The sequence below is a fragment of the Crotalus tigris genome, unplaced genomic scaffold (assembly GCF_016545835.1).
Source record: "Crotalus tigris isolate CLP2741 ecotype Arizona unplaced genomic scaffold, ASM1654583v1 scf7180000019729.178681, whole genome shotgun sequence".
NCBI classification, from domain to species: Eukaryota; Metazoa; Chordata; class Lepidosauria; order Squamata; family Viperidae; genus Crotalus; species Crotalus tigris.
Window position 1 is genome coordinate 23244 of NW_024097686.1, and position 14273 is coordinate 37516.

At 43.2% G+C, this 14273-nt stretch overlaps 1 protein-coding gene across 4 annotated transcripts in view; it reads left to right on the plus strand.

Moving 5' to 3' along the window:
• The first annotated feature begins 814 nt into the window (after positions 1–814).
• LOC120317598 (disks large homolog 2) overlaps positions 815–14273 on the plus strand; it is a 111021-nt gene continuing 97562 nt past the window's right edge. Inside the window, exon 1 of one of the 4 annotated variants that reach the window (XM_039364317.1) lies at positions 815–1011. The gene's annotated coding sequence lies outside the window, so the exon portion shown is untranslated. The remainder of the gene's footprint in view (positions 1012–14273) is intronic. The other 3 variants (XM_039364316.1, XM_039364319.1, XM_039364320.1) reach the window with 3 other exon arrangements.

Below are 14273 nucleotides of genomic sequence, written 5' to 3' on the forward strand. Positions count from 1 at the left end.
GTTGGTGAGGAGGTGTAACCTGGTAATGAAATGCTTCCAAGACAACAACCAAGCTCAGAGAGCACATTTCAACCCTGAGCTACACAAGCATCCTCTTCTATCAATAGAATGATTCTTATATAGTTCAGTCCTCCCACCAGCCTGGAATTCACTTAACAGAATAACAAAGTTGGAAGGGACCTTGGAGGTTTTCTAGTCCAACCCCTGCTCAAGCAGGAGACCCTATACCAGAGGCCCCCAACCTTTTGGGGACCCCTGCCCTATACCATTCCAGACAAGTGGCTGACCAGTCTCTTCTTAAAGACTTCCAGTGTTGGAGCATTCACCGCTTCTGGAGGCAGATTGTTCCACTGGTTAATCATTCTAACTGTCAGGAAGTTTCTCCTTAGTTTTAGGTTGCTTCTCTCCTTGATGAGTTTCCATCTGTTGCTTCTTGTCCTGCCTTCAGGAGCTTTGGAGAATAGCTTGACTCCCTCTTCTTTGGGGCAGCCCCTGAGATACTGGAACACTGCTATCATGTCCCCTCTCATCCTTCTCTTCATTAAACTTGTAAGGAATTGGGCATGTCTAGCCCAATTCCTTACAAGATTCCACCTTAACAAGGTGTTTTGAGAGGCAACTAACATTGCATCCAAGCCCAGCTGGGACTTGTAGAGAGCAGAAAAACGCAGTGTCCCATTGGTTTCCAGTATGTTGAGAGAGAGGAGGAATAACTGAGCACACGTACGCCGGTTCTGTTTGTGTGTATCTAGGTGTGTGTGTGTCTGTGTGAGTGTGCATGCACGCCCCGTCTGTGTCGCTGTGTGACCTCCCCCTGTGATGTAAAACACGAGAGTCTAGGAGCTACCCATTTTATAATGCAACTGCTTTGGTGACTGTGCAGAGCGATTTGGCTTAATTACACAGGCGAGTGGGAACCCAGCAGCTGATGGGGTGGGGGGGCCTGTCGTGAAGCTGCTGCTGCTGTTTAGGGAGGCTCTGCTTTTGTTCCCGGGAAACCTGCCTTTTGGGGTGAGTGATGCAGCTTCGGTTGTTGTTGTTTTTTTTCTTCTACAGAGGATGGCTAATTTGTCTTTCAGCTTTCCATGGATTTTCTGCGCAAGATCTCTGTCAGTGGGGCTGGCAAGGGAGGAGGGGGGAGGGTTAGCACCCTGTCAAGCCATTATCTTTATGCCCACGTTTGGGGGATGATGGAGAAGAGGATGGGTGAACGTGGTTGAATTCTGCCAAAAAAAAAAAAATAGCTGAAGTTTTTGGCTTTCCTTTTAAAAAAACCAAAAATCGGTCCTCGGCACTGCTATTGAAAAGCACTAACCGCAACAGCATGGAGCTGTTCCTGGAGCTGCTTGCTTTTGCTGTTGGAAGGCAGGCAAGGTGGAAAAACTCAGCATTTTAGTGTATAGCAATATCTTAGGGGACGGCTATTAAAAACTGCTTCAGACCCCTGGCTGCAGGAAATCCAGCATCGGCAGTCAAGCACGCCATCTGAAACTGTAACGGATCAAATCATGGCAGAAGAAAAAGAAGAAATGGCTTTTCCTAGATTTCTTTTTCTCCTGCCATGATTTGATCCGTTACCGTTTCAGATGGCATGCTTGACTGCCGATGCTGGATTTCCTGCAGCCAGGGGCCTGAAGTGGTTTTTAATAGCCGTTCCCTAAGATATTGCTGTACACTAACGCTGAGTACCAAAGGGTTTCCTTGCGGCTTACATATGGACGCATGTATGGTGCGGGCAATGTCCAGATTTTGGCAGTGCTTCGATTTTGCATATGGTCTTCTCAAGTTAATGTCTAGAAAAGCTGGGGAAAAGAACAGGTAACCCGTCACCCGATGGATCTGACTGCGGTTGGCAGCCGTCTGTGATATTACAACCCAAAGGAGACAAATACATTATCTGGGTTTTGGATATTCCTGAAATGTGACCGAGGTTTAGAAGGCAATGGAAATGCAAACTTTAAACAGATTCTGATCCTTCACTCTGATGATGCATGCCCTGTTTACTTCATGCAGTAGGTGAAGAGAATCGGGTGTTAATCTTTAAGTAGCCAACAGAATCGGTTGCAGGAATCCTGTTTTTGTTCCCAGTGAAAGGTTTTAACACGCTCACCCTACTCTACCTGGCATCATTTTTGCTCTTGGAAAATAATAATACTAAATCGTGTCTCGTTCTTATTATTCCGCTACCTCGTTCTCTTCAGAAGCTTAGAAAACAAAAAAAAAGCTTTAATTTCTTTCCCCCCCCCCCCGTATTCACATTTATTTTGGAGAGTGCAGAGTTAAAGCGGTACCTGCTTCTCCCATGTCTTTTTCTGATAACTTTGCAAGTGCAATAGGTTAGTAGCCTAAGAATAATAATAATAATAATAATAGTAGTAGTAGTAAAGTTGGAAGGGACCTTGGAGGTCATCTAGTCCAACCCCCTGCTCGGGCAGGAAACCCTACACCATTTCGGACAAGTGGCTGTTTCTGAATTTATCTGAAAAGCGGGGTAATGTGTTATTTAGGCACGAATCCGCTCAGCCTATTAATATACACCTGTTTCTCTTTATATGCAGTTTTCCTTCCCACCCAAAACTGACATCTTGTGGGTTTGAACAACGGATGGAAACTAATCCAGGAGAGAAGCAACTCAGAATTAAGGAGAAATTTCCTGACACTTAGAACAATTAACAAGTAGAACTGCTTGCCTCCAGAAGTTGTGGATGCTCCAACACTGGAAGTTTTTAAGAAGAGATTGGACAACAATTTGTCTGAAATGGTATAGGTTTCCTGCCTGAGCGGGGGGTTGGACTAGATGACCTCCAAGGTCCCTTCCAACTCTGCCATTCTGTTATTCCGATAATACCTGGAAAAAAGAATGGTATCGTTTTCTTGCCAGCAATCTAACTAGCTTTATAATGTCTCTCTGTGTTGCTTGTGACTGTCATAATAAAAGTTGTTGTTGTATACTACTGTAGCAGAAAAACAGAAGAGCAGAGTTGGAAGGGACCTTGGAGGTCATCGAGTCCAACCCCCAGCTCAGGCAGGAAACCCTATACCACTTCAGACAAATGGCTGTCCAATCTCTTCTTAAAAACTTCCAGTGTTGGAGCATTCACCGCTTCTGGTGGCAGGTTGTTCCACTGGTTAAATGTTCTCACTGTCAGGAAATTTCTCCTTAGTTCTAGGTTGCTTCTCTCCTTGATTAGTTTCCATTTTTTGCTTTTTGTCCTGCCTTCAGGTGCTTTGGAGAATAGGTTGATTCCCTCTTCCTTAGACCATCTCATCCATCAACTAATATTCAGTCCAAATTTCACTAGTGTGAATTCTTTAGAGGGCCAGGGAAAACTTGAATGTGCTATACAAATGTTATGCTGCATTTTTATTAGCCTTGAGCAAACCAGTCCCCTCCTGGTTTTAATCGTTCCCATCCATGGGTTTGTTTTTTTTTATGTATGGGATTTAAACTGCCCTTACTTGCCAGGTTCTCATGTAAATTGTTACGGTCATCTAATGCTTTAAGGCACTAAACCACAATATAAATTCTAGCCATCTTTAATATGCTCTAAATCTGTTCAACTTTGGAGGGGGGCAAATGATCTGCTTTGCCTTTGGAGATGATGGCAGTGAAAAGAATTAAGCGTGTAAGAATATTTTTCACCAATGGAATATCCCGTGTTAGCCCGAAGTCTGCTTTTTCAAGAGGCAACTGGACTTTCTTTGTTTTTCCATGAAGATGTTTCGCCTCTCGTCCAAGAAGCTTCTTCAGTTTCTGACTGAATGAGGGCGAATAGAAGGATTTATATTCTTTGCAGTCATTGGCACGCTAAAGGTCTGTTGAGGGGGGGGGGCTGTTGAGACCACTTGGGGATTTATCTGCAGACCAGATGATTGCAAAGAACATAAATCCTTCTATCACCACCATTCGGTCAGAACTGAAGAAGCTTCTTGGCTGAGAAGCGAAATGTTTTCAAGGGGAAAAAAAACCAAACAAGAAAAAATGATTTTTGAGAAAGCACCTTTAGGACATCATGGATGACTGAGAATCTCCAGAGACATTCCCTGTTAGCATTTTTCTCCCTTGAAATGGAATCTGTTTGTATAGAAAGCTGGGGAAACTGTGACACTTAGCATCTATATTTCCCGTGTACATGCAATTTACAGCAGCAATATTAGAAGCCAGTCCTGTCATATACAATGTATAATTTCTATTTCATCTAACACATACTTGCATGAAAAACTGCTGTGCCCAGTATAAATCCAAGTAATTTTGTATGATCTGGTTGAAAACATCCAATCAGGTGTCCTCAAGGCATTTTAAACATCAGCTCCTAGAATTTTACATTTTTTTATTATAATTTTGTTTTTTCTATCTTATGACTGGCTCAGCTGGAGCAGATTGGTCCAAAATAGCTGGAGGAGACTGGTTTAACCCATCGTAGTCTCAGATAACATTTCAGAGAATTGACATGATTAGATGTTCATATCTATCATATACATATCATATACCACAGGACATTACTAAACTTTGTTTTCAAAGGAGCTTGACAAGAATTTCTCTGAAGTGGATGATTGGGTAATAAAGCAGCCCATTGTTCTCAGCATCAGGAAAGTGATGCATTTTGGAACAGAAGTCTTGAATTGATTTGCTCATTGGCCATGACAGAGCAGAAAGGACACTTCCATGAAAATATCTGATTCCATGTCTACCAGTTGAAACAGCAACATCAAGACGAGAGTCGGTTAACAAAGGATTCCAAATTAAAGATGCTTTTAAACTTGTCCTCGGAGTCCTAGTGGACAATCACTTAAATAGGAGCCAGCCGTGTGCTGCAGCTGCCAAAAAGGCCAACACAGTGCTGGGCTGCATTAACAGATGGATAGAATCAAGATCACGTGAAGTATTAATACCACTTTACAAGGCCTTGGTAAGGCCACACTTGGAATACTGCATCCAGTTTTGGTCACCGCGATGTAAAAAAGATGTTAAGACTCTAGAAAGAGTGCAGAGAAGAGCAACAAAGATGATTAGCGGACTGGAGGCTAAACATATGAGGAACGGTTGCTGGAATTGGGTATGTCTAGTTTAATGAAGAGAAGGACAAGGGGGGACATGATAGCAGTCTTCCAATATCTCAGGGGCTGCCACAAAGAAGCTAGTCAAGCTATTTTCCAAAGCGCCTGAAGGCAGGACAAGAAGCAACAGATGGAAACAAATCAAGGAGAGAATCAACCTAGAACTAAGGAGAAACTTCCTGACAATTAGAACAATTAACCAGTGGAACGACCTGCCTCCAGAAGCAGTAAATGCTCCAACACTGGAAGTTTTTAAGAAGAGACTGGACAGCCATTTGTCTGAAATGGTATAGGGTTTCCTGCCTGAGCAGGGAATTGGACTAGATGACCTCCAAGGTCCCTTCCAACTTTATTATTATTATTATTATTATTATTATTATTATTATTATTATTATTATTACTACTACTACTACTACTATGGCTCATCACACAGTCAGCCAGATGTTCAGACTGGATTTGGCATTTTGTCTACCTATCGAGTCCTCACCCAGGACCTGGGATAGGCAGATGTGGATGTTTGATGGTATTACAGATATCGTCTCAGGATGGAAGCAGTTCCTAATAAGGCCGCCTTTTGCAATTGACTAATAGCAAATTTGTCAATGCCAATGGTGTTCAAGTGGTGCTCCAGTTGTTTTGGGATTGCACCCAAGGAGCATATGACTATTGGTACTACCCTTGCTTGCTTTTGCCACAGTCTTTCTATTTCTATTTGTAGGTCTTTGTATTTTGTTATCTTCTCCAGTTCTTTCTCGTATATTCTGCTGTCTCCAGGCACTGCCACATCCACTATCCAGACTTTTTTATCTTTCTTATCGACAATTGTTTAGTCCAGGGTGTTATGTTGCAGGTGCTTGTCTGTTTGAATTCTGAAGTCCCAGAGCAGTTTAATTTTATCATTTTCTATGACTTTCTCTATTATATGATCCCACCAGTTTTTGCTTACAGGCAAATGATATTTCTTGCAGATCTTCCGATGCACCATTGTTGCTACTTTGTCATGCCGCTGTTTGTAGTCAGTCTGTGCGATCTTCTTGCAGCAGCTTACCAGGTGGTCATCAGTTTCTTTGCATAGGTGGCACTTACTGTCTGTTGCTGTCTTCTCAATTTTGACTTTATATGCATTTGTCATTATTATTATTATTATTATCTAAAGATCTGGACAGACCCCCACACACATTTATTGGGCAGGGAAAACTCCTGCTGAAAAGTAGCTGAAGATCAATTCTTGGCGACAACAGACACCTTCCGGCTATCTTTTGACCAAGTGTTATAATCTCCCCCTCCCTCAATTGAGGAGACATTGTTATTGTCATGTTAACCCATTGAGCATCTCACCGATCCTCTTAGCACCCCAAAATAGCTTTCATTGTGAGGGACACGCTCCCCTCACAGCCGTCTCTCTAAGTTCCTTCAAAGAGCTCCTATCCATGGAAAGACGGTTTAAGATCAAAAGTGTATGAGCCCCCCCCCCTCTCTCTTTTTGCAAAGTCTGCAACTGCATCCATCTGTCAGACTATTTGCATTGTGCTTATCACCATGGGTACCGCTATAAATGATGCTGGGGAAACGAAGCATAAAAATATAGACACTGCAGCTGGGACAATAAGCAAGGGAGCTTTGCTAAGTAGTGTCCTAAATTGGTGTTGTACAGATAATAATAATAATAGTAGTAGTAAAGTTGGAAGGGACCTTGGAGGTCATCTAGTCCAACCCCCTGCTCGGGCAGGAAACCCTACACCATTTCGGACAAATGGCTGTCCAGTCTCTTCTTAAAAACTTCCAGTGTTGGAGCATTTACTGCTTCTGGAGGCAGGTTGTTCCACTGATTAATTGTTCTCACTGTCAGGAAGTTTCTCCTTAGTTCTAGGTTGCTTCTCTCCTTGATTAGTTTCCATCTGTTGCTTCTTGTCCTGCCTTCAGGCGCTTTGGAAAATAGCTTAATTCCCTCTTCTTTATGGCAGCCCCTGAGAGAGGATGAGCAGGGGCAAATAATGGCCTTCCAGACTTGGCCCTCTGCCTATTGACAGAATAACAGAGTTGAAAGGGACCTTGGAGGTCATCTAGTCCAACCCCCTGCTCAGGCAGGAAACACTATACCATTCCAGACAAGTGACAGTCCAGTCTCTTCTTAAAAACCTCCAGTGTTGGATCACCCACAAGTTTTGGAGGCAAGTCATTCTACTGATTAATTGTTCTTACTATCAGGAGTTTTTTTTTTCCTTACTTCTAGGTTGTTCCTCTTCTTGATTAGTTTCCATCCATCGCTTCTTGTCCTGCCTTCAGGCGCTTTGGAGAATAGCTTGACTCCCTCTTCTTTCTGGCAACCCCTGAGAGACTGGAATACTGCTATCATACAACCATGGGTACCACTATAGTCTTTCTTTTCATTAAACTAAACATACCCAGTTTCTGCAACCGTTCTTCATATGTTTTAGCTGCCAGTCCCCTAATCATCTTTGTTGGTCTTCCTTGTATGCTTTCTAGAGTCCCAACATCTTTTTTACATCGTGACAACCAACACTGGCTGCAGTCTTCGACGTATGGTCTTACCAAGGCATTGTAGAGTGGTGTTAACCCTTCACGTGATATTAGATAGGAATAAACAAGGTTTGCCAAATCAGTGCCATAATTCCCTAAGCCATTGACCGCTTGCATCCCAGACAATTAGAATGTTTTCGGTGAGATCACATTGACTTAGCCAAACAATGATAAATACTTGGTTACTAAAGATAAAAAGGTAACGGTTTCCCTATCCAGTAGTGTCTGATTCTGCTCATCGCTGTTTCTTGGCCAACGGAGCCAACATCGTCCAAAGACATTTTCTGTGGTCATGTCCTCAACGTGCTATACCCTGAGATGCACGGAACCTTCCCAACAAAGTGGTACCTATTTATCTACTCACATTTGTATGCTTTCGAACTGCTAGTCAGCCGGCATTCTTTATGTCTTTATATTCTTTATATCAGGGGTCCCCAAACCCTGGTACTGGCCCATGGCCTGTTAAGAACTGGTTGCACAATGGGAGGTGAGCAGCAGGCAAGCAAAAAGTGGGCACGCATGGGATATAGGTTGCATGCATGCTCCTCCCCACCCCCATGGAAAAATTGTCTTCCACAAAACCAGTCCCTGGTGTGAAAAGGTTGGGGACCGTTGCTTTATATTATACATAACCAGTGCTTTTTTTTTCTAAAAAAAAAAAAGGTGCCGGAACTCACACACGTCAAAAAATCCACCTTGCCTACCCTACAAGGTTCCATTCAAAAAAGGTGCCGGAACTCCGTTCTGGGCGTTCTATAAGAAAAAAAGCCCTGTACATAACTATGCAAAATGCAGTATTATGCAAGTTGTGTGTATATACCTGGAATGCCAGTTGGAAACAGAAGTGTCGCGACGTATCGTAACTTTTTTTCCCTTTTTCCCCATTGTCGGCAATGGAGTGGACGCGGTTTTGGCATGACGCATTCGGCCCGTGGGCTGGCAGTTTGACACTCCTAATCTATAGTGTCAACTGCCAGCCCACGGGCCAAATGCGTCATGCCAAAACCGTGCCCACCCCATTGCCGGCCATGGAAAAAAAGTCACGATACGTCGTGACACATCACGTGACATTGCAAGTTTGACACCCCTGCTGTAGATTGATTCGTGACCCGGTCAAGGCCTTAATACTCTTCTTGTAAATTAGTCCAAGTAATGAGTTTTCATTAGCATACTTCAATCATGTGCTTGAGCACATTTGCATATCTACCTAATAATATATGAAATTTAACATCCCGGGCCTTCTTGTTGTCCCCTATTCTCAAGGATCAGCCATGTCTTCCTTTCATTTGCAATGGATTCCAGGAGACCTCTAATTTGCATAAAACTCTCAGTTTTCTGTATTTCCATGTTTCTCTAAATACTTGGATAGCAGAATCGGTCCAGCAGCATTCTGTTTCAAAGGAAGCCTGCCCATCGTCTGTTCAAACAGGTGGCTAGCTTTGCAAACTTGAAAGAGGTCTAATAGTTCTTCCTTATAAATGTGGTCTCATTAACTGAGCATAGTATGAGTGCTTCTCTATTAAGAATGCGGGAATGCTTCTAAAAAGAAAAAAGAACTCTTTTTAACAGTATACTGTAAGTCAGGGGTCCCCAACCTATGGGCCACAGCCCGGTATCGGGCCACGGGCTCTTGGTCAGCAGGCTGCAGAAATGGCTGTCCAAGGTGTGCACATGTGGGTGTGCATTTCTTCCACTCGTGCTAGCACCCATGGCCCTGTTTGTGCATGCGTGCGGGCGCAAACAGGAATGCTACTGTGGGGGACACACACCCCGTTTGTAAATGCGTGAATGGGCTGCTATCATGGGGGTGCACAGCCCATTTATGCATGCATGAACGAGTGCTAGCCACCACAGGGTTGCACAGCCATTCGTTCATGGGCATGGTGCCAGGACATGTTGCATATGTGAACGTGGCTGCTAGTACTGCACCAGTGGGCATATTCCCGTTTGCATGTGTTCACACAAACACACACACACAGTAGTTTGGAAGCTGCTCTCCCCTCCGGGCCGCGAGCCCAGAAAGGTTGGAGAACTCTGCTGTGGGTAGTTCTCAACTTACAACCAACCGTTCATTTAGTCACTGCTTGAAGTTACGGCGGTATGAAAAAAAAGTGACTTATCACCATTGCTATGAGGTCCCTATCTTTGTTTTCTTTGATCCTCACTAGCAACTGCCATAATCAGGGGGGAGGGGCACTTGGGAGGGGGAAATGCTGGAGGTGTGAAGGGATCTTGTGGGAAATTGGGGAGTATGGACACTGACAGGAACCAGAGGTGCTAAGCTCAGTGGTGGGAGTCAGCCGGTTCGCATCACCTCGGCAGAACCGGTAGCTAATTTTTTGTTGCCCAGGCCCAGAACGGACTTCCGGAAGCGGCATCCACATAGAGAACCGGTTGTTCACCTATTGGAGTGGTTCTCAACCTTTTTAATGCCGCGACCCCCAACCGGTCGTAAGTCGAGGACTACTCAACTGGTGCAGCACCGTTTGCAGAATGGGACTTTTGGCGGGCTCAGCAGGGCAGAGACAGCCTGGACAATTCCTATTGGCTTTTGAAAGCCAATAGAATTAGACTCTATTCAAGAGAGTCTATTCTATTGGCTTTCAAAAGCCAATAGAATAAAAGGGAGTAGCACAGCTAAGGAAAAGGGGGGAAAAATGGCGGACTGCGTTGTTTGGCGACCCCCGTGAAATGGTCATTCAACCCCAAATGGGGTCCCGACCCACAGGTTGAGAACCACTGACCTATTGGAATCCCACTACTGGCTAAGCCGAGTCATCTTCCACCTGCTCTGGGAAAGGAATTTACTCTGGCACTTGAGGCACCACATTCCCCAAAATCAGAACGGGATCTGATTGGATTACTGTCCCACGGGGGAGGGTTTCGAATATTGGGAATTGCTTACAATATATGATTTTTGTGCGGTTTTTTTTTTCAAAGCGTGCCTCGCTTACGCTGCACACAACATCTCTAGTAAAAGTACCTTTTTTCTAACACCTATGGAGTCAAGGGTTGTTCTTTCTTAGGGGGACAGATTGCACCATCCCCATGGTCACTTGATCAGAAGTAGGGCACTTGGCCATGAGCATGTATTTACAACGTTTGCAGCGTCCTGAGGTCATGTGATCACCATTTGTGCCCCTCCCAGCTGGCTTTTAACAAGCCACCATAATACAAAAAAGATGTTGAGACTCTGGAAAGAGCGCAGAGAAGAGCAACGAAGATGATTAGGGGACTGGAGGATAAAACATACGAAGAACAGTTGCAGGAATTGGGTATGTATGTCTAGTTTAATGAAAAGAAGGACTGGGGGTGACATGATAGCAGTCTTCCAATATCTCAGGGGTTGCCACAAAGAAGAGGGAGTCAAGCTATTTTCCAAGGCGCCTGAAAGCAGGACAAGAAGTAACTGATGGAAACTAATTAAAGAGAGAAGCAACCTAGAACTAAGGAGAAATTTCCTGACAGTGAGAACAATTAATCAGTGGAACAACCTGCCTCCAGAAGTTGTGGGTGCTCCAACACTGGAAGTTTTTAAGAAGAGACTGGACAGTCATTTTTCTGGAATAGCATAGGGTATTTTATTCTGTATATTTTCCAAATTTTCATCTTCGAATGATGGCAGAGAGGGGGTTAAAGTCTGAATCAATTCTACAGATGGAATTTTGGTCCAGTTCATTATCGTTTTGAGTATTTTTTACAACCGTTATCCAAAAGAGCCAATTTATCTGTGCCAATTTAAGATTTATGATAACAACATAAATAGAATGTTTCTCCTTCTCACACTGATCCAGTTTTGATTTCCCCTCAATTCCAGGTTTATTGAATGGAGATTCGATTTGGCCTCATTTAATATACTTGATGCTGGAAAGTTAAGTAGATAAGGAAGTTTTCACAGCTATCTGAGGATATTTTCATGTCTTCAGCAAATGGATCTATTTATTTGTACGCCTCGCTCCTCGCCATCTTCCTTTGGGGAAAACAATTTTTCCACCGTCCAGTTTTTGCCAGCGTTTACATTTTAACATGTATTTTCATAAATATTGGCACATTTGGGCAAATTCCTTTAACTTCAAACCAGCTGGCAAAATGCTGAAATGCGTGCACTTCTCATTTGTTCAGGAGGCCATTGCAAATTTGGGTGCAATGAAATGTTCTTATTTGCCTCACTTGTTTTGCTTCGTTTTGGGTTAAAAAAAAAAAAAGCAAAAACAAAACTCAACATTACATAACCTTTGTGTTTCCTAAAGTTTTTTTAGCTCTGTTTGGTTAGTTGTGGGCGGCTATGCATATGTTTGCACGCTTTGTATTATATTGTTTTTTCTTTGGTACTATTTATCTCTTCTCATTTTATCTTCCTGTACACCAATCAGAGCCATGAGGTTGGGATAATTAACAAATAGGGAAAGTAGACTGTCAACCCTACTCAGTTGTTCAATAAAAATATATAAAGATATAGTGATTAAGGCACCAAGCTAGAAAGCAAGAGACTGTGAGTTCAAGTCTCCCCTTAGCCATGAAATTAGGCTGGGTGACTTTGGGCCAATCACCAGGAGACTGTGAGTTCTAGTCCTGCCTTAGGCATGAAAGCCAGTTGGGTGACTTTGGGCCAATCACTAAGAGACTGTGAGTTCTAATCCTGCCTTAGACATGAAAGCCAGCTGGATGACTTTGGGCCAATCACCAGGAGACTCTGAGTTCTAGTCCTGCCTTAGGTATGAAAGCTGTCTGAGTGACTTTGGACCAATCACCAGGAGACGGTGAGTTCTAGTCCTTAGCCAGGAAAGCTGACTGGTGACTTTGCGCTGATCTCTCTCTCTCTCTCAACCCAATCCATCTGACGGTTATTGTCACGCAGAAAACAGTAGGAAAAAGGGGCAGTTGGATATGTTCATCACCTTGAGTTATCTGTAAAAATAATAAAGGAAGGATATAAATAAATACAAATATAAAGAGAAACCACTTCCATCGAACATATTGGTGAAATATTTGCTGTTTGCTTTTTCTGGGGCTTCCTTCTCAAAGATCACAAAATCAGGTTGAAGCTTGGATTGATAACCAGGGGCGTGCTGGACCAAGCATCCTTAAAATACACTGTTTGTGATGGAAAACTGTAAGAAGCCAAAATAAAATCCCTAGAAGAACACAGTTCTTTTGGGGAATGCTTTAAAGGGACCTGCCAACATTTGCCTCATAATGATCAGATTTGACCATTCTTCTCCATATGAAGTTTTCTTTAAGACATGGGAAAACATTACAAGAAGATCAAACGGGGGTCTTCAAACTTGGCCCTTTTATGACTTGTGGATTTCAACTCCCAGAATTCCTCAGCCAGCATGGGGGAATTATGGCCCCTTCATGACTTGTGGACTTCAACTCCCAGAATTCCTGAGCCAGCATGAGGGAAACTTTGGCCCCTTCATGACTTGCGGACTTCAACTCCCAGAATTCCTCAGCCAGCATGGGGAAACTATGGCCCTTTCATGACTTGCGGAGTTCAACTCCCAGAATTCCTCAGACAGCATACCTGGCTGAGGAATTCTGGGAGTTGAAGTCCACAAGTCATAAAAGGGCCAAGTTTGAAGACCCCTGAGATAGAACATAGAATAATAGAGTTGGAAGGGACCTTGGAGGTCTTCCACGCAGAAGAACAGTCTTCCTACTGTTTTCTCCTGGCCATGGCAGGAGACGCTATATCATTCCGTACAAATAGTGGTCCAGTCTCTTCTTGTAAACCTTCAATGATAGAATACTCACTGTTAAGTCCTCAGCGAATGGCAAATAACTCATGAAGCAGTTAGTAGTTCTCAGGAGCCTCTTTATTGGTATACAGCATACTGGTTACAACGCCAACAACGCCCAAGTTCCTCTGCTTCTTTTAAAGGCGACCCCCAGGCCAAACGGCAACATTTGGCGTGCTTGCACTTCGCGCATGCGCGCGAGTGCTGACGACAGCCAGTCTGGTCCCGGGCAGCTTGCAACTGCCCGGGACCGTTGCAACGTCCCGAGCCTGCCTTCACAGGCTCAGGACACAACACTCACCACCTCCGAAATTCCTTATATGATAGTATATATTTTATTTAATTATTTACTTACTTGTTTCATATATTTACATTGTATTATTTTTATTGATTTTATATTATTTATTATTTATTCAGATGACAGTAGATAATTATATCCCCTTCCCTCTTTCTCTCTGTGGATTTTTATATGCTTTTAAAAAAGATCTCCATGAAATATCCAATCCAGCCTGCACTTCTAATATTCTTATTTACAAGACAGGGCAGGTTTAGAAAACCATTTTTCTACACCTTTATATTTAGGGCCTGAACTAGTTCATTCCAGTCCTTTGCTACCTTATAAAAATCTGGGTTGGTTCCTGAATGAAATCCTCAATCTGCATGCATATGCGTTAGTTATAAGAAAACAAAATGCCAGCGTGGGATAATTTTAAAACTGCAGAGGATTCTTCAACTCCTCCAAATTCTGATTATTTCTTATTTCAAGGTTATCCATGAAGTCCCTTGGCTGCATCGAGACACCCTGATTTGTTTGTTTGAGATTTAAATCCATTTGAGAATGAAAAATAAGATCAGTTTCGTGTTCATTTCCAGAACCAATGCGAGTCTAAATGTGCTTCAAAAGTCATCCCCTAGCAACAGCTTAATTAGACA